The sequence below is a fragment of the Myotis yumanensis genome, unplaced genomic scaffold (genome assembly GCF_028538775.1).
Source record: "Myotis yumanensis isolate MYYU_CA2020_CCGP unplaced genomic scaffold, mMyoYum1.0.hap1 SCAF_13, whole genome shotgun sequence".
NCBI classification, from domain to species: domain Eukaryota; kingdom Metazoa; phylum Chordata; class Mammalia; order Chiroptera; family Vespertilionidae; genus Myotis; species Myotis yumanensis.
In genome coordinates, this window is record NW_027223764.1 from 41,712,872 (window position 1) to 41,737,046 (window position 24,175).

The 24,175-nt window shown below is 55.8% G+C and overlaps 1 protein-coding gene across 3 annotated transcripts in view; it reads left to right on the plus strand.

Moving 5' to 3' along the window:
- The first annotated feature begins 375 nt into the window (after positions 1 to 375).
- The window catches only part of PALD1 (phosphatase domain containing paladin 1), an 83,730-nt gene continuing 59,930 nt past the window's right edge, over positions 376 to 24,175 (plus strand). The window contains exon 1 of one of the 3 annotated variants that reach the window (XM_070432913.1): positions 376 to 450. The gene's annotated coding sequence lies outside the window, so the exon portion shown is untranslated. Of the gene's footprint in view, positions 451 to 18,003; positions 18,101 to 18,398; positions 18,496 to 24,175 lie in introns of those variants that run through there. The other 2 variants (XM_070432912.1, XM_070432914.1) reach the window with 2 other exon arrangements.

The following is a 24,175-nucleotide window of genomic DNA, read 5'->3' on the forward strand; positions in this document are numbered from 1 at the left end:
AGAGCTGGCTTGCCTCGGGAAGGCTGGCGGTCACCTTGCAGGTGGCCGAGGCAAAGGAAGGGAGCACTGGACCTGGAGTCAACGTCTTGCCCTTGAGCCTGCCCCTGGCTTTGCTTTCTCCTCTGCGGAGAAGGATCTTAACTGGATGTGGGGGGAGAGGAGGACCGGGGCCCAGTTCCGCCGGCCACCGGGCGCTTCGCGGCACAGCATGGGGAGGCTTGCAGAATGGCAGGAGGACGCCGGCTGGGAGGTGAGCTCGCCTGGCAGTTGCGCAGGGCCCTGGCCAGGCCCAGGCTCCCGCCCCCGTGGGAAAGCGCGGCCCGCGACCAGGCCACTCCGCCAGCCGCCAGCGGCAGAGCAGACGCGGCGGGAGGACCGGGACGGAGAGGACCGGGACAGAGAGTACGGGGCGGCGAGGGCCGGAGCGGAGAGGACGGGCGGCGAGAGGCGGTGAGTGTCTCCGGCCGGCGCGCGGGGCGTGGTCACAGACCCCAGCGCGGCGGGTCGCCCCCTCCCAGGCCCGCTGAGCGCCCCGTGGGGGTGGGTGTCCACGTGTCTGCCGTGCACACCCCTGGGCGCAGCCTCGCGGGCAGCTCCCTGGCGCAGCGGTCCCGTCACTGGTCCCGGACGTGAACCGCGGCGCAACAAGGGGTGAGCCCCCCCTGGGTCGGGTGGTCAGGGCTCTGGGCTCAGCTGGATGCGGCCCCTCCTTCCTATCCCGGCTCCTCTGGGCCTCTCTCTGTCCAAGAGCCTAATTCTCCTGCTGTCGGTGGGGAGGGGTGGACTGTGTGGACTGTGGGGGATGGAGGATGAAGTTCAGGGCCATCTACCCGCCCCCCCCCCACCCGCCCCCGCTTGGTGCCCGGCTGGCTCTGGGGAGGGCCACACACCCCACTGCGGCCTTTTTGTCCTCAAAGGTGCTTTGATACCCAGGGCCCTGGGCTCAGGGAGAGCAGAGTTCCTTTCCCTCCACCCCAGGGGAGCCCGGTCACAGTAGCCCGGCCAGTGTGTCAGAGCTCACCCGAGAGAGAGGGCCACACACACTTTGCACAGTTATCTCACATACTACACGCAGCTCTACAGGTGGGTACCTGGGGTGATGCCATGACAACCACAGCCAGAGTTACCTGAGGCTAATGAAGCATCGGTTCCGTTCAGACACTTCCAAGGCCCCAGCCAAATTCCTATTTGTATTTTTGTATTCTTTCCTTTAAAAGCCCTGTCCCGCCCTGGCCGGTTTGGCTCGGTAGATAGAGTGCTGGCCTGCCGACCGACAGGTCCCAGGTTGGATTCCGGTCAAGGGCACACGCCCAGGCTTCAGGCTCGATCCCCAGTGGGGAGCGTGCAGGAAGCAGCAGCCGATCAATGATTCTCTCTCATCATTTATGTTTTTCTTTCTCTTTCCCTCTTCCTTCCTCTCTGAAATCAATGAGATCAATAAAAATACATTTTAAAAAATAAAAGCCCTGCCCCCCAATGAGGCTCCGGTCCCATAATAAGCTATCTCCTGAGGACCTGGCCTGCCGGCTGGGCCCCACCACAGCCTGGGTGGGTGCAGGTGGGGGAACGCAGGGGGCCTGGCTGGGTAGGCCTGGCAGGGAGAGAGGGCATCCAGACCAGGTCAAGGGGCCCAGTGACCTCAGCAGGATTCTTGGCTTCCGGAGGCTCCACGCAGCCTGGCACACACCCCCGCCCTTTGCCTGCCATGGAAGCAGACCGCTTGGGCAGAGCTCTCGTGTGACCTCCGCTCCGCTCTGGGCTCAGTTTCCCTCATGAGAGTGTTATTACAGGGTTGACTGCAGAAACCAGGGCGAAAGTGGAAGGAACAGAAGAAAGAGGCTCTGGAAAGCTGACAGGTCCTGGAGCCTTGCCTGTGTTTCCCAGCCCTCCCCATGTCCCCTGTCCCCATCGAGGCTCACCACTGTGCCCTGATACCTGTCAATACAGCCATCCTCCCCCCTTCTAGTGCAGCATCTTCTCACAGCCAGATCGCCCACGGCGATGCCCCCCACACTCCCTGACTCCCAGTCACTCTTCGCCCCAACCCGCCGTGGACCTGCCCCAGCTTGGGCTGTGGGACACTCCCAGTTGCCAAATTGGTTCTAGCCCTAATTGACCTCACAGAGCCTTTGACACAGTTTAAATGTTCCCCTACCTCTTGGCTTCTGAGCCACCAAGCTTTCCTCCTACCTCCCTGGCAGCTCTTGCTCCGAGCTCCGTTCTCTCAGCCTCCTCCCCCTCCCCTGTGCGCCACTCCTGCTCTGTCTTCTCTCCTTCCCTTCCCCCTCCCTCTGAGCTCTTCTCCTGGAAGGTCTCACCCCACTGAGGCTTCAAAATGGTGCCTGCCTTTCTCTATCCAAGACCATTCCTCTGAGCCGGAGGCCCTAATCAACTGCCCCCTGTGCATCTCCCTTGTGCTCCCACTGGGGCATCTTGAGCTCCCGCCTCCAGACTGAGCTCTTTATGTGTTCCTTGCCCAGCGCTCCCACTTCACGCAGGCTGCTCCCTCTGCCCAGTTACGCCAACCTGACATCCTGATTTCTTCTCCCCCACAACACCCCAACATCCAATCCAGTACTCGCCCTGTGGATTCTGCTTCCAAAGTCGTTCTCTGGAACGCATCTGCCCCTCTCCATCTCCTGGGCTCCCAGCCACCATTGTTTCACCTGGACAACTACGTGGTCTCCCTGCTGGTCTTCCTGCCTCCACCCTGCTCCCCTCCCCATGTCCGTTCCCACCCACAGGAGCTGCTGCCCTAGATGGGCCTGCCGCACGTCCCCCAGTAAAGCCCTCAGAGCCGCCATTGCCTTTAGGGTTGAGTACAGGCTCCGGAAGCCCTGGCCTGGCCTCGGTGCCGCCCAGGTACAGCAGCCTTCTTTCCGTTCCTGAGACGTGGTGAGCCTGTTTCCACTCACGGCCTTTGTCCCCACCATCCCCTCTGTCTGGAATGCCCTTTCTCCCGCTCTGCCTGGCGCACCCCTGTTCAGCCTTTAATCTTCACTTAAGTCTGACCTCCTTGGAGAGGAGTCTCCCGCACTGGCACTGCCCCGTCTAAAGATGACCTGTTTTCACACACCCTCAGGGCACCCTGTATTCTTCCTTCAGAGCACTTATCCTCAGCCATAGTTACATCTTTACCTGTGAGCTCTTGGTTCCTGCCTGCCTCCTCCACCAGACTGTCAGTGCAACGTGCCGGGTTTAGCATTTACCTCCTGTGTTGCTCTGCATCCCTGCCCTTAGCACAGAGCGGGCACCCGAGAAATACCTGCTGTGGGAAGAGGCTGTCCTCCTACATCTGTCCAGCAGGTGGACCCCCAGGGCAGAACTTCATCAATCCTCAGATACCAGGACAGCTCCCACCTCCATCCCGGAGCCCCAGTTGGAGGTTCAAAGGGCAGGGCGGAGCCAGGCTGGCCTCTTTGCCTCCCTGTCCCACAGGGCCCACGTACTTCTCTCCGTTGAAACGTGTGGTTCCACATCATGGTCATTTTTACCAGCATTGCCTGCAGGGGCTAGTGGCCACTTGAAACCAGAGACGAGATCTAATCCATTTCTTTGGTGCCTGTTCAGAGTTCAGAACCAAATCACAAGTGGGAAAATGAAGTGACTCCCTTCTGGTGGTTGGCGTTGAGGCTCTGGAGCCCGATCGCTCAGGTTCTCATCCTGGCTCTGTTGCTTACTAGCTGTGAGGCTTTGGGCAAGTGACTTAACCAACTGTGCCTCCTTTTTCTCCTCTGTAAAGGCGAGAGCAGGGCCTGCCGACTAGGGTTGTTATGAGACTGGAATGAGGAAATACATGAAAAGTATTTAGAATGGTACCTGGCGTGTAGTAAATGGTCAGTGAATGACAGCTTTTATTATTGAACAATTCTTAACCCTCTGGAACCCTGAACCCCAGATGTGGGGTTGCCCTGGCTTGGGCATGGTGTGCACATGCACACCCACAGGAAAACGGCAGGAACAACACACAACTCACTCAGCTGCAGCTCAGGCAGGCAAGGTGCCTCCCTCACCAGGACAGGAGAGTCTGGCACAGGCCCTGCCATCTTCCTGGCGCTGCGTTTCCTGCACTCGGTGCCACTGGCTTGGCAGGACAGGTTTCCATGGCAGCAGGTGACCAGGCCTGCAGGCAGGAACAGTGGTTGCTCTTGGCTGAGCTCTCTGGCTTTTTAGAAGGGGTGGCTTCCTGCCCAGGCCCAGGGCCTTCTGCTGCCCAGACATTCAGCTGGCTTGGAGTTGTGGCCACACCCAGAGCCAAATGCAGTCTCCCTGCCCTAGGAACTGGGAGGCTGAGCCAGCCGCTCACTTCTGGGTGTTCCCCTAGCTCTGGGCACATGCCCTTTTTGCCTATTCCTCACATTCTGCTAGAAAAATCTCTCCTCTGCCCACAGTGAACCTCTCAAGATTGTGCTCAGCACATAGCAGGCCTTGCATGTTTATGGGGTGAATGAATAAATAAAAGGGAGTTCCTTCTCACCACCTTCAAGAGAGTAAAGTTTTGAGACATAATCTCATCTGCTCTAGAGATGGCTTATTCATCCACAAACATTTTATTTGCTACCTACTGTATGTCAGCCATAGCTCTAGGTGCAGCCAAGATTTCAACCCAGATAGACATGTTCCTGCTTTCACGAGCTGACATCCAAGTAGGGGAGAAAGACAATAAACAGACAAGCAAACAGAGCAAGGACAACATCAGATAATGATGAGTGCTGTGCTGAGAATTATAAAAGGGTGATGCAATAGCGAGAGAACGGGTGGCTGTGTCATATGGGGGTGGCCAGGAAGGCCTCTCCAAAGAGGTGACATTTGAGCAAAAACCTCAAAGGAAGGAAGATGTGGAGGAAGAGCATTCTAGAAAGAGGGACCAGCAAGAGCAAGGACACTGAGGAGGGACCCCAGTTGGCCAGTTTGAAGAACTGAAAGGAGTTAGGCTGGAACATAGTGGGTGAAGGGGATGCTGATACATACAGTAAAGTGCACTAATCTTAAGGTCACAACTTGATGAATTCTCACAGGTATCTATGTCCGAGTAACTCTACCCAGATCAAGAGATAGACCATCCCCAGCACCCCAGAAGGTTCCCTCACCCAGGGGTGACCACTCCTGTGACCTTGATCATCACAGGTTTGTTTGGCCTGTCCTAGGACTTCATCCAAATGATGGAATCTTATCCTATGTTCTGACTTGCATCTGGCTTTTCCCACTGATCAGTCTGTGATATTTACCCATGGCCTTGCCTATGTGGGTAGTTCACTCATTTTAGTTGCTGGGATGTGTTCCGTTGTGGCACCATTCCACAGTTTCTTTGTCCACTCTTCTCTTGGTGGACATTTGCGTTATCTCCAAGTTTTTGGCTGTTCTGAATCATGCAGCTAAGAACATCCTTGCCCATGGCCTCTATCCTGCCTCACGAAGTACATATGCACTTTGATGTTGTATGTGCTGGTGGAGGGTCAGCTAGCTCTACCCTTTCATTTATCCGGTGGGGAAACAGGCCCAGAGAAGGGAATGGACTTACCCCCCGGTTACCCAGGCCATCAGGGACTGAGGGGGGACACTGTGCGAGGTGGAAGGAAAAGAAGAGAGAATACTTTTTGAGCACCTACTGCATTTCAGGCCCTCCATGGGTACTATGTCATTTGCTATAATCCTCAAAAGAATCCCACAAATTAGCTAGTATTATGGCCCTTTTACAGATGAGGGGCCTCGTCTAAGAAACATATTTACGGAGGCGGAGTCAGGACTCAGACAGGCCTGTCTGATTCTAAAGCCTGACCCCACCATGCCATGCTGCCCCGGGGACGGGTGAAGGCTCCACGTGCCAGGGCAGAACCTGTGGGGAATGAGACACTTGAGGGGTCCCTGGCAGGATGGGAAGCAGCAGGGAGGAGCAGTGGTTTTGAAACCCTGCCAGCCCCCCAACTGGCCTTTTTCTTCTCTGGGGCAGTTCAGGGTTGGGTCAGTTCCCTGCGCCTGAAGCCCCAGCTTCGTGGTTAACTGGCTCTGTGATCTTGGGCCAGACGCTGCCTCTCTGTGCCTCTGGTACCTTCTAGCTCTGAAGGGGTTGGAACTGGGGGTCTCCTGGCCTCTTTTGGGGTCTCTGCCTCCCACAAACTGGTCTTGTACTCAGAACTGGACCTTGGCCCACCTGGGGCTTCTTGGGGCGGCTTGTCATGTGTGTGTGTGCATGTGTGTATGTGCATGTGTGTGCGCGCGCGCGCATGTGTGTGCGCGCGCGACCGTGTGTGTATGCGTGTGCATGTATGTGTGTGGGGGAGGGGCAATTATTTTCTCCATTCTGTGGGTTGTCTTATTTTTTTAATGGTGATAAAATACACATAACATAAAACTGACCATTTTAACCGCTTTTCAGTTTACAGTCAGCGGCATTGAGCACATTCACATTGTTGTGCAGCGCTTACCACCATCCATCTCCAATTCTTCATCTTTCCCAGATGAAACGCAGAAAACACACTGTGGAGGCTTTTTGAATAGTGGTGTGGGGAGGGGCATGTGGGGCAGCCTCCCTGAGGGACCTGGGGGAGCTGTGGGGAAGGTGAGAGCATGTGGAGCAGCGTGAGAAAAGGAGAAGCTGCTCCTGGTGAGGGGGACCTGGCCCTGGGCCGGCCGGCTGTGTGTGGGTTCTTGACTTGGTGCAGGAGAACTTCCACAACACGAGTCCAGGTGACTATGAGGGAACGTTGATTAAAGCTGGGGACAGTGGGACAAGAGGGCTTAGCGCAGAAGAAGCCACAGGAGAGCCTAGGCTGGGCTGCCCTGGCTCTCTGGGAAGACAGACAAAAGGGGGCCTTGGGGACGCTGCCCATTGCTCCCCTGGTTGCAAGTCTCGTGAGGTCCTTTAGGGTTTAGGAGACGCAGGCCTGTGGGGGAAGAAGAGAGGAAAGGGAATGGCAGGGGCTGCTCCCCAGAGAGAAGGCACTCGCTGGCCCTTTGTCTTGAAGCTTTATCTCTTTCTCTTGGGCGGGAATCTTAGGGGAGGCCTCAGCGGAGGGTTTCAGCAGAACATTCATCTGTTTCCAGGTGTGCTCCTCCAGGGCTGTGGTCTCGCCGATTGGCTGGTGCCAGGGCCGGGCTTCCTTATTCACTGCAGCTGGTCCTGGCGTCGCCCACCTGGTTTTGCAGCTGTTCTGGGCCTGGAGCTGAAATACCACTGAGGCCTAGATGTTATCTAGGAAGGCGACCGACCGTCTGCGTCTGCTGTAAATTGCTCTGTCAGTTTGGTCAGCTGCTGCCTCCGTTTCCCTGTTCCACTTGTCCTGGCCTGTCTCAAAACCAGGGCCCCTGAGCAGGAGAATTAGCATGCTCACCTCCAAGACCCTTTGGGCCTTTCTGATCCCCTGCACAGGGGTATGCTTCCTTCCTGACAGCCCCCCCCCCCCCCCCCCCCCGGCCTCTCCCTGTCTCCCTACAAAACAGTGGGCATCTTCAATGCTTCATTGTCTCCTGTTAGCACCAGCTTGCTGCACCCCCTTCAGAGACTTGAAGTAGAGGAGGTGACAGGTTTGGAGGTGAGTGGAGTCGGGGGGGTGGGAGGCCAGGTCCTAGGAGACTTGTCTACAACTTTCTAATTGTCAAATGTCAGCTAGGTGTGAAGTCAGAGCCAAGGGACCAGCTTCCTGGGGGGTAGGCAGGGTGCTGAGTGAGGAGAGAAAAAAGGCCTTCATTCTCTTCTTGACCCCCTTGGGAAAAGGACCCCCAGGGTGTCTGCTGACAGAATAATAGTGAAGGCCTCTGTTGGTCCTGGAGGTTCCCACAGTCCTTTGAAAGCCCTGGGGATATTGAGTTGGAGAGGCCTGGGGGTGGGGTATGAGATGGCACTTCCCAAATATTTGAAAGGGAGCGTACATGCATACATGTGCCCTGGTGGTCCCATGGCTGGGGGAGCAGGGCCAGCTGGGGACTGAGGAGAGTGACTGGGAAGTGGATGTCAGGGCCACGTCAGGAGGAGTAAGGACATCCTAACACCCAGCAGTTCTGCAGGGAAGTCTCCCTTGGGAGTGAGCTCCTGTCCCTGGGCGGATTGGAATATGCCATCGATGCCCAGGGTAACAAATCCCACTGTGCAGAAGGATAGTGAGTGGGAAGCAAGCCGGCTTCCCTCCCCCATCCCCTTCCCAGTGTCTTCCGTGGCCTTCTAGAGACTGGCCATGTGTACACAAGTTAATTACTAAAAAATAGATAACACATCCACCGGGAACAAATTCACATGCACAAGAAGGGACACAGTGAAAAGTTTCCCTCTGCCTGAGCCCCAGCCACCCGCTCCCTGGAGACAACTAATGTTCCTGGTTTCTTACTTGTTCTTTTTTTTTTAAATATATTTTATTGATTTTTTACAGAGAGGAAGGGAGAGAGATAGAGAGTTAGAAACATCGATGAGAGAGAAACATCGACCAGCCGCCTCCTGCACATCTCCCACTGGGGATGTGCCCGCAACCCAGGTACATGCCCTTGACCGGAATCGAACCCGGGACCCTTCAGTCCGCAGGCCGACGCTCTATCCACTGAGCCAAACCGGTCTCGGCATCTTACTTGTTCTTTAGAGACAGTCACTGTGGTATTTGTGTAAGTTACATAGATCCTCCCTTTTCACAGCTCCTAAAGCGCTAGAAGTTTAGAGACTCTGTCCTGCCATCTCCTCTCCTGGCTCCTCTCTGCTTTCCTCAGCTGCAGAGCTGAGTAAATAATGTTCCTTAATCCATAGCACATCCTCCTCATCATTGTCATCAATACATGAGAGGCCTTTCTCTAGGGTTTTTCTCTTTGTTTTATTTTGCTTCATCTCATTTCTTTTTCTTATAGACACCATGCGTGTGTTTGATAAATGCTTGTACATATTGTACATATCCTCATTTTAAAAAGCGATGCCACTTTTTTGTGTGTAGTGTTGCTGCTGGACCTCGGTGCTGTTATATGGCTAATCTAGCTCTATTGATGACTTTTATCCCAGGACACTGTGTTTCCATGCTCCTTCCGTTTCTCTGTGCACCTCTCGATTGTTGGGTGTCACTGGACAAGAGTCCATCACTAATCCATTTCCCTAGAGACCAGTGGATGGCGCTGCCCTGACAGTCCTTGTCCCTGTCCAGCTCTCCAGTTCATTTTCCATCAGCCCACTCACCTCTGCCTGGTGTTGTAAGATAGCCGCATGGTATTTCCAGTTTCTGGGTGTTTCATAGCTTATCTGGCCAACCATCTCTCCACTGACAGATCTTCCAGTTCTTTCCAATTGAAAACGGTTCCTGCCCTCATGCACTGTTGGTGGGAACGCAGGTTGGTGCAGCTACTAAGGAAAACAGTATGGGGGTTCCTCAAAAAACTAAAAATGGAACTGCCTTATGACCCAGCGATGCCGCTTCTGGATATTTACCCAAAGAAACCCAACACACTAATTCAAAAGAATATATGCACCCCTATGTCCATTGCAGCATTATTTACAACAGCCAAGATATGGAAGCAACCCAACTGCCCATCAGTGGACAAATGGATAAAAAGAGCTGTCATATATATCAAATGGAACATTATTTGGCCATAAAAAGAATGAAACCTTACCATTTGTGACAGCATGGATGGACCTAGAGGGTATTAAGCTCATTGAAATAAGTCAGTCAGAGAAAGACAAATACCTTATGATTTCATTTATATGTGGAATCTAAAGAACAAAATAAGCGAATGAACAAAATTGAAACAGACTCATAGACACAGAGATCTGACTGGTGATTGCCAGAGGGAAGGGAGACTGGGGATTGGGTAAAAGAGGGGAAGGGATTAAGAAGTACAAATTGGCAGTTACACAACAGTCATGGGGATGTAAAGTACAGCGTAGGGAATAGAGTCAGTAATATTGTAGTAACTATGTGTGGCAGCAGGTGGTACTGGGAATATCCAGGAACACTTTTTAAAGTATATGATTGTCTAACCACTATTCTGTACACCGGAAACCAGTACAAAATAATATTGAATGTAAACTGTAATGGAAAAAAAAAAAAAAGGAAAAAGAGAACGAGTTCCCAGCCCCCGTTCCAGCCTGTGTGTGGAGCCTTCCTCACACCAATGAACAAGTCTCAATACCAGGAGGGTGTCCGAAAACTCAACTCCATGTAGAGACGCACCACTACCACCTCCCAGAGACAGTCAGATTCCACAGGCACAGGGCTCAGTCCCTCAAGACCACCCCCCCACTTTACAAGCCAGTCGCAAGCCCGGCTTCTTGCCTGTGCTTCTGACTGGCCAGCCAGCTACAAATCAGAGGTTCGATGAATTTGCTAGAACAGAAGTCAGGAAAACCCATTTGCTCTAGATTACCGAGATTTATACAGGAACCCACAGCCAGATGGAGAGACCCACAGGGCGAGGTCCAGCCTGCAGGAGCTCATCTTCCTGGAACTTGGGGCCGGCTTGGTGGAAGCTTTCTGCTTCCCCAACATAGAAGTTCTGAAATCTGCTGTTGTTTTTGGGTTCATGGAAGCTTCATTACCTACTCATGATTAAGTCAATCATTGGCTATTGATTCAACCTCCAGCCCCGCTCCCCTCCCTGGAAATCAGGGGGTGGGACTGAACATTCCCATCCTCTAACCACTGGGCTGGCTCCTCTCAGCAAGGATCCCCACTCAAAAGTCACTTCATTAACATAGCAAAAGGCACCACTTGAAATTCTTGTTGCTCTCAGCACCTTGAAATTCCTAGGGGTTTGGGAGCCCTGAGCCTGGAACTGTGGATCTGATAAATCGCACTATCGAGCCAATCTCTCACCATTGGAAACCAGGACTAATCTGGTGCATTTGTCCATTTGTGCCTGTGCAAGTATGTGTCTAGGCTTCTTTCCTAGAAACGGAATTGCTGAGGCCAACAGTCTGTGCGTGTGTCACTTGGATGGAAACTGTCAGAGTGCCCGGGTGTCCCTCTCCTCACTGAGGCTATCTGCTAGCACCAACGTTCTTTGAAGTTCCGAGAGGGTGGATGACTTGGCTGGGACAGAACAACCCGTGGGCCAGCAATCTTTCCAAGTCACTTGGCTGGCTCCTGTGTGTTCCAAGCTTCGTGAAGTCTGGGACTTCTCTGTAAGCCTAGCTCCCCCCCACCCCACCCCCCGCCATCCCCCCCACCTCTCTTGGAATGTTTCTGGTAATAAAGCACCACCCCCCTGCCCACCGTTCGGTGCAGGGTCAGCCTCGAGCGCTGTTCCCGGGGACCAGGAGCTTGCCACAGGAAGGCCTCTGCAGCTCCCTCGACCCCTGCCCCGCCCCCACCTCCCCTGCAGCATCTGCATAAAAGGCTCTGTCACAGTGAGACATCCTTGGGAGCCTGAGTGGTGTTGCTTGGAGACAACTGGGCAACAGATCTAGGTTATTTAAAGGAGACAGGGTGGGAGGGAGAGGGGTGACAGCCTGTTTATTCAGCGATGGATGGTCTCCCTGCTGCAGGGTTTGGCAGACCCCCTCTCAACTCCCTCCTCCCTCCGCCTCATTATTCCCAATGTCCAGGGCCTGGGATTCTGCAGTGAGACCCAGCGGAAGGCCACTTGGGGCTCCTTTCTGATAGCAGTGGGGGCAGGGGATTCTCTGCTGTTCTAAGGAGGCGCCGTGCAAGTGCTGGCTAGGGGTGGGAGGGGCGAGAGGAGGGGAAGGCGAGGAACAAAGCCTCAGAGGGCTCTTCCCATGACGACAGTAGCCACAACCACTTTTATGTATTGAGCTAACTGTCCAACAGCTATTGGTCAAGGGTTCATTTAATCTCAAAAGTCTGTCAAGGTAGGTATGACTATCCCCACTTTATAGACGTGGAAACAGGCTCAGAGACTTGCCTTGGGTCACACAGATAGAAGTGGCAGAACTGAATTAAAACTCACGTCTATCTGGTGCCAAAGCTGGAACGTGTCACTGTGATTGCTAGAGTCGGCGGGTCCCCCACAGGACATCCACTTGCCCCCTGAACCCACCTGGAAGGTCAGGCTGAGTGCCCCTCCCTCCAACTCCCCTAGTACCCTGTCCTCACTTCCTGCCTCCCCCTCCCCCAGGGAAACACATCACTCTAAAACAGTTTGCTTATCTGCCTCTCCCACAGGACTGTGAGCACCTAGGGCAGGTGGGTTCTTGCTCATCTTGGCCCTGAGCCCAGGGTCAGGCACATAGTAGGTGCTTAAAGAATGTCCCTTGGAACTCGGACACTTAAACAGCTCTCCCTGAAGCAGGGGTACTCACTCTCTCTCTGACAGCCCTGTGGGACCGGAAGACAGTGTCCTGCCCTGGAGACTTTTGGGCTCCAGATGGACAGACCCAGACGTCTCAGCCTTTCCCTAGGGCTGGGCTTCAGAGCTCTAGCCTCTTGCTGTCTGGCCGGAATTCAGTACCCATGTTCCTGGGCAGGCATGGTCTCATCAATTGGGGGGTGGGGTTCACCATGGCCTGGCTGGGGTGCTGAAGGCTGCTGGGTGTGGAGGCATCTGTCCCTAGGTGGTCTAGGACACCCCACTAGAAGGAGGACAACCCTTCAGTGCCCTGGCTTTTAAAGAAAGGACAGCTCAAACTGGGCTGGGCGAATTGTGGGGTGGAGTGGGAGTAGGGAGCTGGGGCCAGACTGGGAGGGACAAGCCAGGAGAATGGGCACGGGGACAAGTCATACATGCGTGGGTTCTGGGTTCGTGCTGTCGGCAGCGTTGTCCCCTCACCCTCTTCCGAGCCCCAATGCAATCTTATGCGTTGTGGGACTTATCTCGGCCTATCTTCAATCGTACTTATTTATCTAATAACGATGACGATAAAGGGCGGTGCTGCATTTTGAACTCATTGCCCCATGTAAGCCCCATAGCCACATGCTCCGGTAAATGTCACTGTTGCTACCTTTTATAGATGGGGTAGCTGCGGCTCAGCGACCTCCATCATTTCTAAAGTAGCCCCACCAGTACACTATTCCAGATCATCCTGTTGTATTATCTTCTTCATAGCATGAATCACGCAGAAATTATCTGTTTTTGTTTACCTGTTTATTATATCCCTCACCCACACCCAATTAAATGTCAGCTCTATGAAAGTCGGACCTCATCTGCCTGCTCACCACTCAGGGCCTAGAACAGGGCTTGAAATATGGAAGGGGCTCTGTTAATGTTTGTTGACTGACGGATGAATGAATGAACTATTTGTTGAATGAAGAATGAGTCAGGATTCCTTCTCCCTTTAAAAAAAAATATTTTTTATTTTTATTGATTCCAGAGAGGAAGGGAGAGGGAGAGAGAGGTAGACACATCAATGATGAGAGAGAATCATTGATTTGCTGCCTCCTGCACGCCTCACACTGTTGTGCCAGTGAGCTCACACTGGGGATCGAGTCTGAAACCCAGGTATGTGTCCCGACCGGCAATTGAACTGTGACCCCCTGGTTCATAGGTCGATGTTCAACCACGGAGCCATGCCAGCCAGGCCCTTCTCCCTTTTTTCTCTTCTTCTGATGGAGCACTCCCTTTAGAACTTGAAGGATGTTCTGGACACAGAATCACCCTCCTCCCTCATCTCCTGGGCAGGGACTGCGTGGTGCTGGGGATGGGAGGGCGGTCCCCCTGCTCTCGGGCACCTCATCATTCGTGGAGCATTTTCAGACTGCAGGTCACAGGTGAAATCGGTTTTGTGCAACACAATCAGCAAGAACAAAAAGAAATAGGATAGGACAGAATCAGGACGCATCGCACACAGTAAGGCTAAGCATGTGTGTGTGCGTGTGCGTGTGCATGTGCGTGCGTGTGCGTGCGTGTGTGTGTGCGTATGCGCGAATGTGTGTGTGTGTGCGTGTGAAACACACACACATTTTTTTCTCTGTGGACCTGGTGGTCCAATGTAAAATGTATTGTTTACTTTGACTCTTGGTCAAAAATGTTTGAAAGCAACGTGTGACTTTGGGAGGTGGCAGATGTCACCCTTGGGCCTGAGGGCACAACCGATGATAAAAGGAATAATCTTGCTTTTAATTATAATGCCAATTACTGAACAGACACTCTGCGCCCGGCAGGGGTGCTCAGGTCCAAGAGCCCTGCTCAGAGGTAATGGGGGAAGGAGTCCAAGCGCAGACAGACCCTGTGAGCCAGGAAAACTACCCGGAGGAGGCGGAACCGGAACTCAGCCTCAGAGAACCCCTCTGCCCTGGCAGGTTCAGGGCTGGGTCGGAGTGTGAGTTCAGGTGGCAACAACAGTAACAATAACAAGAGCTGTTGTGCCAGTGAGCTCTGGCTGAGTGCCAGGGCCCCTTAATCCCCCAGACATTCCCAGGAGGCAGGATCTGCTCGTCACATAGTTTTACAAATGAAAATAATGAGACTTGGAGAAATGTAATGTTTTGCGGGGAGGGGGTCACATAGTGGTTAAGTTGCTGAGGCGAGATCATGGGCAGCCCTGCCCTCCTCCAAGCCTGTGTCTTCAAGCAGCTGGACTGCACACAGAAGGGGCCTGAATAAATGAGGGGTGCTGGGTCCTGGGGACTGGGCAGCGGGCCTGGAAGGACAGCTACAGCAGGACCCGAGGCAGCCAGGGCAGATGAAGGTGGGTCTCTGTGGGGACTTGGGCAGCAGGCTTGCAAACCTGAGGCTCAGAGATCATCTGCCTCAGGGGAAGCCTGCAGGCTCCAAGACACCCACCTGGAGGGCCTATGTGGGCCCCAGTTCTTGGCAATACCGTGGCTGTGGGCAGCAAGGCCAGGTTGGCTCCCTGCCCCGACACTGTCCATTCCTCGGACCCAGTGTCCTCAGCTGGGGCGGGCTTGGTGGGGAACAAGGAGCGGAAGAGAGCAGTAGGGTCTATTTCTCGTCTTTTGTCAAGTCTCATCTTTGCTGGTTTGAACCCAGCTCCTCTGCCTTCCAGCGAGTCATTTGTGCCTGTCAGGAAATACTTCTTGGCTTGAGCATTGCCACGAGGGAACTGGGGGTTCCCTACAGGTTATTTTTCTGTGCAGGGACCCAACTTGGGAGCTCTCCCCCAGGAGCACCAGCACCTTGCTTGCTGGGGCAGAGGGGGCTGTGGACGGCCACAGCAGTTCTCCTGGAAGCATGAGTGATGGGGTTATTCACTATTCCTTGCAGCAGCAGCCTGGCTTTGGACTGTAGTAGGTTGGTTTGTGTGTGTGAGGCACATCATCACATATACACACATGCTCATTTGTACGTCCACTTTCACACCTATTGGACACTTGCACAAACATGCGCTCCCTTATTTACATCTTTGCAAACGTGAGTCCACACATGAGCACCGCAAGCACATATGTGTGCACACATAAGCACGCTTTTGTACACAGGACCCTGGCATTCTTTAGACAATAAGGTGGTCTCTTGGGTGCTTGTGCATGTGGGGTGTGGGGTGGTGGTTAAGCTGGTAGGGTGCTGGCTGAGTGGATGGAGGTCCTGTTCTGGGACCATGGCTCCTCTCTCAGGGACTTTGGGCTTCTGCTCTGAGCGTCCGGGCCTCAAGGAGCTTCTGTGACAGTTTGGGCAGAGAATTGGCCCAGCTGTTCTTCCCTCCACCCTGGGCCGGGGAGAGGGCCTTCTCTTGGGTATACCTAGGGCTGCTCTGTGTCCCTCTTTCTCCTCTCCCTCAATATGCAACTCCCTCCCCCTCCCAGGCCATGGTGGGGCAAATCTGGTCCTGAAGGCTTTCTTGTTGTTGGGGGCACCCCCAGCTCCATGGGCAGCAGGCAGCCAGAGACACAGGAATTGGCAGAGCCTCAGGACTGGGGGTGAGCTGATGAGGCTGGACACTGTGGTCTGGATGCAGTCTGTGGTTTGTCTCCGAGACACCTCAAAGACCCCAGGCCTCTACTTTTCCCTTCCCTTCCCTTTCCTTCCTTCCTTCCTTCCTTCCTTCCTTCCTTCCTTCCTTCCTTCCCTCCTCCCTTCCTCCCTTCCTCCCTTCCTCCCTTCCTCCCTTCCTCCCTTCCTCCCTTCCTTCCTTCCTTCCTTCCTCCCTTCCTTCCTTCCTTCCTTCCTTCCTTCCTTCCTTCCTTCCTTCCTCCTTTACCCTCCTCCGCCTCCACCTCCCTCCTCCTCCTCCTCCTCCTCCTCCTCCTCCTCCTCCTCCTGATTCAGAAGAAGAGTTTTACTAAAAACAAGGTGGAGGGAAAGGAGAGAGGGAGGGAGCTTGATACATCACGGAGCACACACTAATGGAGAGTATGGCTCATGAACTGCTGCTGGGGTCCGGCTTATTACACAGAGTTCTTCACACAGGCACAGAGCTGATTGCTTTCCAGGTTCCACCGTGGCCCAGCCCTCTACTTCTGGGGCCTACCAGCTCAGCCCGAAGGTTGTCTGTTAAAGCCAGAAGGGCTGTGATTGTTGGCTCTCCTGGGGACATCTCTGCCCTGGGCTTTTCTGCCTGATTCAACAAGAACAGCTGCTATTGCATGGTGGATACAAACGAGTGAATGATGATGTGCTAGGCACTGTTTTGGGGACCAGAGATGGAGTTTTGTCCTCCAGGAGCTCAGTCTAGAGAGATAGCCAGCCATGTACTCCAGCATCTGCTAGACAGTGGGCTGGGGGGAGCTGTGAGTGTGTGTATGTATATGTGTGTATGTATATGTGTGCATGTGCACGCATGTATGTGTGCATGCACATGCTAGTGCGTATGTGCAGCCCTATCTCAGTCCTGGCTGAGGACAGCCTCCTCATGATGGCGGGTCATCAGCTGGGGAGTCGGATGGCAGGAGGGGTGGGTTATGGGGTTATGGCCTGAGGAAGAAGGGAGGGAACCGTCTCCAAGGATGGAGCCGTCTCCAAGGATGGAGCCGTCTCCAAGGATGGAGCCGTCTCCAAGGATGGAGCCTACGATGTGACACACAGTAGGCCAGGGCATCACCCCCAGCTTCCTGGCTCCTCAACCTCTCTTTGAGGGAGGACAGGACATCTTTTGATTAGGAACTTGGAGATCAAAGAGCTATGCCACTTTTTCCAGACCACACGGCCGGTAAACCATGAGCCAGTTTGAGCCTAGATCTGATGGTCAGATCTGCTTCCCAAGAGCACTCCTGGGCGTTCTCTGCTCTTCTCCTCCTGGCACACCTTAGGTAGGGAAGGAGGCCTGGAGCCAAGGGCAAGCCACCGTGTCCTCATCCACTATAACAGGGGTAGTAAAAGTACTTAACCCATAAAATCATCCGGGTGGAGCACGTGAGACCGAGGTGCTGGGGACCGGGTACGAACCTCAAATGATAGCCACTTCTCAGGGCTCAGGGGGACTGAGGGCCCCTCTCCCAGCCGGAGCTTTCTGGCCCGACTTTGGACAGATGTGAGGCCCGAGCTGCCCTCATTATGGGGAACCTGGGTTCCATCCGCTCCTGCTCTAATCCAGACTGGGAGCGAGACAGGTAGTGACAGGTGAGGAATAAGGATTTCCCGAGCACGGAGCGGAAAGAGGAAGTGACTCACCAACCACAACAAAGCCCGACTCCGGAGAGGAAGGAGAGGAAGCCGCGGTGGAGAGTGAACGCACGTGGATGCCCACGGGAGCGCGTGCGAGGGGAGGGCGAGCGAGGCTGCTGGGCCCGGGTGGGCCTGGCGCGCACTGACAACCCCGCTCCCCTGGGGGCGGGGATTGCGCGTGCCACCCACGGGAGCCCAGGGGTGGGGACAGGGGGACCCCCTTCCCTTCCAAGTTTCTCCGGGGGCTGAGGGGCGCGTTTCACTGGGTTTCCTGGGCTAGGAGGGCTCGCCCCTAGATGCACGGAGTGGCTGAGGCCCAGAGAAGGCAACCGCCTAGATCGGGCTGCACAGCGCAGGAAGCCCTCCTGGCTTTACAGGGCTGAGAGGGGCGAGGGAAGCCAGGCCGGGGGGCTGTGCCCGGGAGGAGGTGTGGCGCCCACCGCACTGGCCTCTTTCTCCAGCCCGGAGGCGGGAGGTCGGGTTTGGGTATCTTCCAGAACGAACCGAATTCACGACCAGGGAAGAGGAACTGGCTTCCCAGGCAGTCTCCCCCGCCCCAAACTTTTCCTCCCGAGCTGGGTGGGAGGGCGGAAGGAGGAAGCGGGGCCGGGAAGGTGGGGCCAGCCATCCCCTCCGGGCCTGGAGCCGCGCTCTGGGCGCCGATCCGGACGCGGCTCGGGTGAGTGTGTCTTTAAATCCGAGCCCCCCGCCCCCTGTCGGCCGGGGCCGGGGCTCTGGCTGGTCGGGGCGGGGGGCGGGGGGCGGGGGGTGGCGGGAGCGGTGATTGGCGGCCTAGTCAGGCCGCCCCTCTGCGTTGTGGCGCTGGGCGCGGGGACCCCAGCGAAGCGCAGGCTTGGGTCGCGCTGCTGCCACCGCGGCGAGCGCGGGCTCCAGCTCTGGTGACCGCCCCGCGTCGCGCCCGGCCCGCCCGCCTCCGGAGCCGCCGCTGCCCGCGGATGGGCTGGGGAGGTGGGGAGGAGCGAGCCGGAGCCGGAGCCCGCGCCGGGCTCGCCCCGCCGCTGCCCGACTCCGCGCCCGCAGTCCCGGCGCAGCGCGCCCACCGCAGGCTGGCAGGTACCCACGCGGGCGAGGGTAGGGCAGACCCGGGACCCCCTTCCCCCTCCGCACCCCAGGCTGCTCCGACCACCCACTCGGCATCCCCGGGAGCTCGGCCTCTCTGGGCTCCCGGGAAGGAGGGGAGAGGAGATGGGCCCCCACCCAGACGCGCACGGGATTGGTGCCCGGGAGGGAGCGGACGGCACGCACTAAACTGTGAGCGGATCCCGGGTCGTTTTGTTTGTCGCGCTCTGGGCTAACCTCTCTCCCGGGGTTTTCCTTGCTCCCGGTTAGACGTGGGCTGGCAACACCTCCACCCTTCACCGCTAGAGCTGGGGGTGGCCCCTGCGCTGGGCTTCCCGCGTAGTGGCGGGCAGGGAGGGAAGCTGTCTCCTGATCCACACTTGGGGTCCCCCGGGCTCATACGTTGGGGGCTTGAGGCCTGTGGAAGGGGGAGAGCCCAGAGGTACCAGTGGGTACAAGCGTTGATTCGGGGCCACTCTGGCCCTCGCCCTCTGCCAGCCTGGGGCTCCCAGGAGAGCCACCCCCACCTGCCAGGAAGCAGAGGATGGTGTGGGGCAGACCTGCTGCCTCATTGAAAGTGGCCGGGATGGCTGGAACGTGGTCTCTCTCCCCGGGAGTCAGAGGTGGAAGAAGGAAGACATCTTCCTGCTTTCATCAAGCTTCTGGGGTTCTTTACCTTCCCAACCAGCGGCCCAGCGACGAACCCCCTGGCTTTTCTGCAGAGCAACCTGACCCAGCGACCAAGTGCCTCTTACATGCCAGGCACGGGGCTCTGCCTGGGAGGATGGCAGTGTGGGAGGAGTTGGAGGGTTGTGTCCTCTGGTGGCTCAGCCCCTTTGGGGAAGATAAGGCAGAAACCAGTTTGCTGATATGGGGCTTCCATACCAGCCCCGGACTAGTAATGATAGTGTAAATGCCAGAGGCCACACACGATTCATTGCTAAATGAGTGACAGGCTGCTTTCAGGGGGAGACGGGGGTTGGGGTCCAGTTCTCTTGCAATCATGCAAGTTACACTTAAAACATTCTGGCCCCATACCCACCCTTCCTACTTACCTGCTAGTAATGAGGCCATCTTCCTCCCCTCCCCCCCCACCCCCACCCCTAGGGACAGGGGCAGCAGGAGGGCTCAGGCATCCCCTTCATATGCATATGTTCCTCCATCCTCCTCCCATGTGTTTTTTTCCTGCTGGTAGATTTCTGAAGACACTCTTTGGACTTCTGGGGTCAGGCTGAGCACCGGACTCTCCCAGCTGCCCTGGGACCTTTGAGGTTTGGGGTCTAGATCCAGCCTTATTGGAGGTTCAGAGGCCAGCCGGGAGGAAGTCCTCACTTCCTTTCTTAAGAGCCTCTATTGCTGGGGGCTGGGGATGAGGCTGGAGGAGGCCCTGAACCAGACACTGTTTCCTGTGAGTGCAGACAGGCACTCTGCATTCACTGGCCATGGGTGTTGGGGTTGGGGTGTTGGAGGTGGGTGGGTTGGGCAAGGCTGGCCTGAGGTGGGAGGTACCCGGGGCAGCGCTGACCTCACGTCTGAGGTTCTTCTGAGGTTCTGTTGTGTCTGGGGCTCTGCCCTCCCCCAACATCCCTGGCACGTTTCTGCTTTTCTGGAAGACTTTGCGGAGGTGGCAGTGTGCTTGTGCCCGCAGCCTTGGGCGCTGTTGTTGGAGTGGGAGTTGCTGAGCTCACCCTGCAGCCTTGGCCAGCACTGTGAGCACTGGGGTGAACATGCCCACCCACTCTGAACAGGTGGCACACGTGGGTCACCCGGGCACAGGTGGGGAATGCTGTGTGAGCAGAGATGTATGTGTACTCAGGTTTGTAGTGCGTGGGCAGACAGACGCTGGATAGAGACATGACGACAGACAGGAAGACGATGGAGGTGGGCAAGATGTGTATAGGGGCAGGCAGTGTGAACACAGAAACATGGGCCACAGATACTACATAGACAGATCTGCTCCTTCACTGGGATTTGCACCACCCCCATACATACACACACATGGGAGGCAGATGTGTAAGTGTGCAGACATTTGGGCTGCCAACATGGATGTGAGCTGACATTCATGGGCACAAGACATGGGTGAAGCCACATAGAAGTGGCTTGAGTACCTGGGCAGACATGGAAGTGGCTATGGGCTCCCTGGGGAGACAGACACCTGTACCTGCTGAGTCACCTTACAGCAGAGGCCAGGACCCCACAGAGGTGGGTACTGAGATGCAGTCTGAGGTGGGTACCGCTCAGTTGTCCCATGACCCCATGTGGCAGCAATGCTCGGAACTGGTCCTGCTTGGGGTGATGGTGCAGGTGCTTTGTGGGGTGGCTTCATCTCTAGACCCCCACTCGGGTTTGAAGATCCCAGAGGGCTCAGTATTCCTGTCTGGCTCTGAGAATCATTTGACCTCCTCACTCCCTACTAACAGGGCTGGATGCATACCTTAGCATGAGCAGGGCTCCCTGAACCTTTGAGTCTCATCTTTCCTGAGTCTCCAGAAGAGAGGCTGTGTCCTGTGTCGGGGGCAGGGACAGGGGGATCTGGCTGGGGACTCTCCTTCTGAGCCCAAGCCTGAGGGTGTCTGGCATGGAAGGGACCATCCTGGTAGGGAGAGAGTGTAGCCATGCTGTGGTGTCCTTGATGAAACCATTGTTCTCCCATGTGGACTGCACCTCCCTGGGCTTGGGCAGGGAAGGGGGCCTCCTACCTCTGGCTACAAGCTGCCCACCCTGGAGACTGGGAGCCAGCCCAGAGTCTAGATACAGCTTGACATGAACTCGCTGTATGACCCTGGGCAAATTACTTAATGTCTTAAATAACTCACTTAAATGAAACTCGTTATTAAAAAGTGGGGCCAGTAACCCCAGCCCTTGGGGGTGCTGTGAGGGTTAAATGGCAGACAACCTGGGGAACGCATGTGGTCCAGGGTCTGGCACCGAGTCTCGGTCAGTGGAGCTTTGATGGTGAGCCTGGGCCAGGACTGCAGAGCTGCCCCAGCAGCCAGGTGCCCGGCCCTGGGAAGGCTGGGCATGCAGGCACTGTTTGTTGGAAAGCTGGAGGGCTTTGTCCTCACCCCTGCCCACCAGCCACTCCTGAGCTCTGCGGGACTTCCACGCAGGGTCGGGAAACGGCAGACAGGGCCTGCTGCCTTCTGGGCCTCTGGGAGGGGAGCCAGTGGTTTGCTAAGAATATCCCCAAATCATGGCTCTGCCTCCCAGTGGGCAGCCGCGCACCTCCCTGGTCCGGGGCCAAGGAACTTGCAGATGGGCCTTTTATGTTTCCTGTAACTGGCACTCAGAATGGGGATGGGCCTGGAAGCGGCAGGCTCTGTTCAGAGGGAGGGGGGTGGCACTGCTGCTCTCCCCAGGTCTTTGGCTGGAACTGAGGAGAGAAGGTTCCTCTTCCACTCAGAACTTGTCCTGACAGCGACCCTCCCTCCCCCTGAGTATCTTGCTGTCTCCCCAGTGGGTCTGGAACCACACCAAATGCCTGCTCTTTCCCTCACTAGTTGTGTGCCCCTGGGCAGCTCATGTAACCTCTCTGTGCCTGATTCTCGTGTAACAGGATTAATGATAATAACTGTTTTAAAGGTCTCAGGATGAAAGGAGGTGGTGTATGGAGAGCACAGGTGCTAGCATGTGGCTCGGAGTAAACGCTCAGTAAACTTCAGGTGCTCCTGTTGTCACTCAGCGGAGGGAGAGAACTGTGAGGCCAGAGAGGCCAGGGTGCTTGCGTGGTGCCTCCTGGTGGGAAGGCGCCAGGATGCCTCTTGATTGGGGTTTCTGGCTCGGGGTTCAGTATGAGGTGAGGGGAGCAGAGGTGAGCGAGAGTCGGCCCCTGCCCGGTAAGAGAGGCAGGTGTGTACATTATGCTGTACCCGCTGGGTACCGTCACAGGGTCTGTGCTGGCTATGCGTGGAGCTGGAGGCAGGGAATGGCTTGCGTGGGGGCAGGGTGACGCTTCAGGTGGGCTTTGAAGGATGGCCAAAAGCTTGCAAGTGTGAGGGAAGGCTTCCCAAGCAGAGAGAGCAGCCCCTGCAAAGATGTGACAAGCTTGGTGTGTATGGGGGACCTGGACAGATCCAGGGAGGGTTCCACCCCAGCACCCCTGGCCTGTGAGGAAAGACCCTGCATGTTGGGCCTTCTGTCCCTCCCACTCTGGGCTCTGAGGCAGCCCTGGTTTCCCTGTTAGGACAAGGACTGGAGGTCCATCAGAATTCTTCTCCCTTTTAGGAATCGCATTCTCGGTCTCCCCTTCTCCAGAGACTCCCCTAACTTCTTATAAATGCTGCCAGCCCTCCCGGGGGCCCCTCGTTTTTGAGCTGGGGCTTCAGACTGCTCCTGCCCCAAGATCAACATGCCTATTTTTGCTCTTAGTCCAGTCACCCGTGGGTTAATAAGTCCTCCTCCCCTACCTTTCAATAAACTGAAGCCTTTGAAAACTCCTTAGCCTTTCCTAAGAAGCGAATGTTCAATAGTGGAATTTCTGGACTTCAGAAATTGCTTTTGTGTATTTCCCGTAGCCAATATAGCCACGAGAGGCTACCCCTGTTTGGTCTGGGGTACTCGATGAGAGAGACATGGGTCATCTGGGGTTACCTACACGCGCATGGCAGGCAGTGGGGAGCATCTGGGAAGTGGGTGTGTCGCTGATGACCCTGCGGGTTCCCAGGGAGCTAGGGCTTTCGGAAATTCCGGGAGGAGGGAGGGTGTGGTGCTGGGAGGGCTGTGGGCCCACTGCTGGGCTTCCTGCCCTCGCCCATGAGAAGCCCATGAGGCTGGGCCAATGTGAGGGGAGAGAGGTGGGTGCCCTCAGATGACCTTGGACCGTGCCAGCCTCTGCGGCTGGCCCGCTGAGCCCAGGGCCTGCCTATCTGCAGGTGGTTTGGAGATTCCGTTTAGAAAGCACAGAGGGAATTTCTCCTCCCCCTTTCCTCTTCCTGGAATTGTAGACCCCATGAAAGAGTTAACCCTCTCCTGCTGGTCACAAAAGGGCCGGTGGATGTGTCCCCTTCCACTGCTGCCCGGTGGTTACTGAGGCCTTCCTCCTGGGCCCCGAGGTTGTACTGACCTCTTCACTCTCCGGGAGCAGCTCCGTTAGCACCCCAGGGCCCTGTTGGCAGGGCCTCGAAGACCTCGCTCCGCCTGCATCTGATGGGGCCCCCTCCACACACGCGTCCTTGCCCTGTGGTGCTTTAGCCTTAGTTTGACCACCTTCTTAGGGGTGTTCTCTCCCTGCCCTCCATGCAGCCTCCTCTGTTGATGGAGCTCATGAACGTGGGAGCCTCCTGCAGGTGCTGCTCTGCTGGTGCCCTCCAGGACCTGTGGGGAATGCCCCAGAGAGAGGGGCCCTCCCTGGAGATGGGCCCCGGGGTTGAGAGCCCTTGGGGAGGTGCCCGGCAGGTCTCTACTGAGCTCTAAAGCCCTGGGCTGGCAGTGGACTGCTTCCTCTGAGCCCAATGTTCTCATTTGCAAAATGGGTGTAATAAGTTTTTACTTGTTTACATTTAAAAATGTCTCAAATTGAAGTGACATTCACGTGCTGTAAAAGTAACCACTTTCCAGTGTGCAATTCAGTGGCATCGAGTACCTTTTACAATGCCATGTGACTGCTGCTCTATCAATTTCTAAAACAGCTTCCTTACTTGAAGGAAAACCCATACCTGTTAAGCAGTTACTCCCC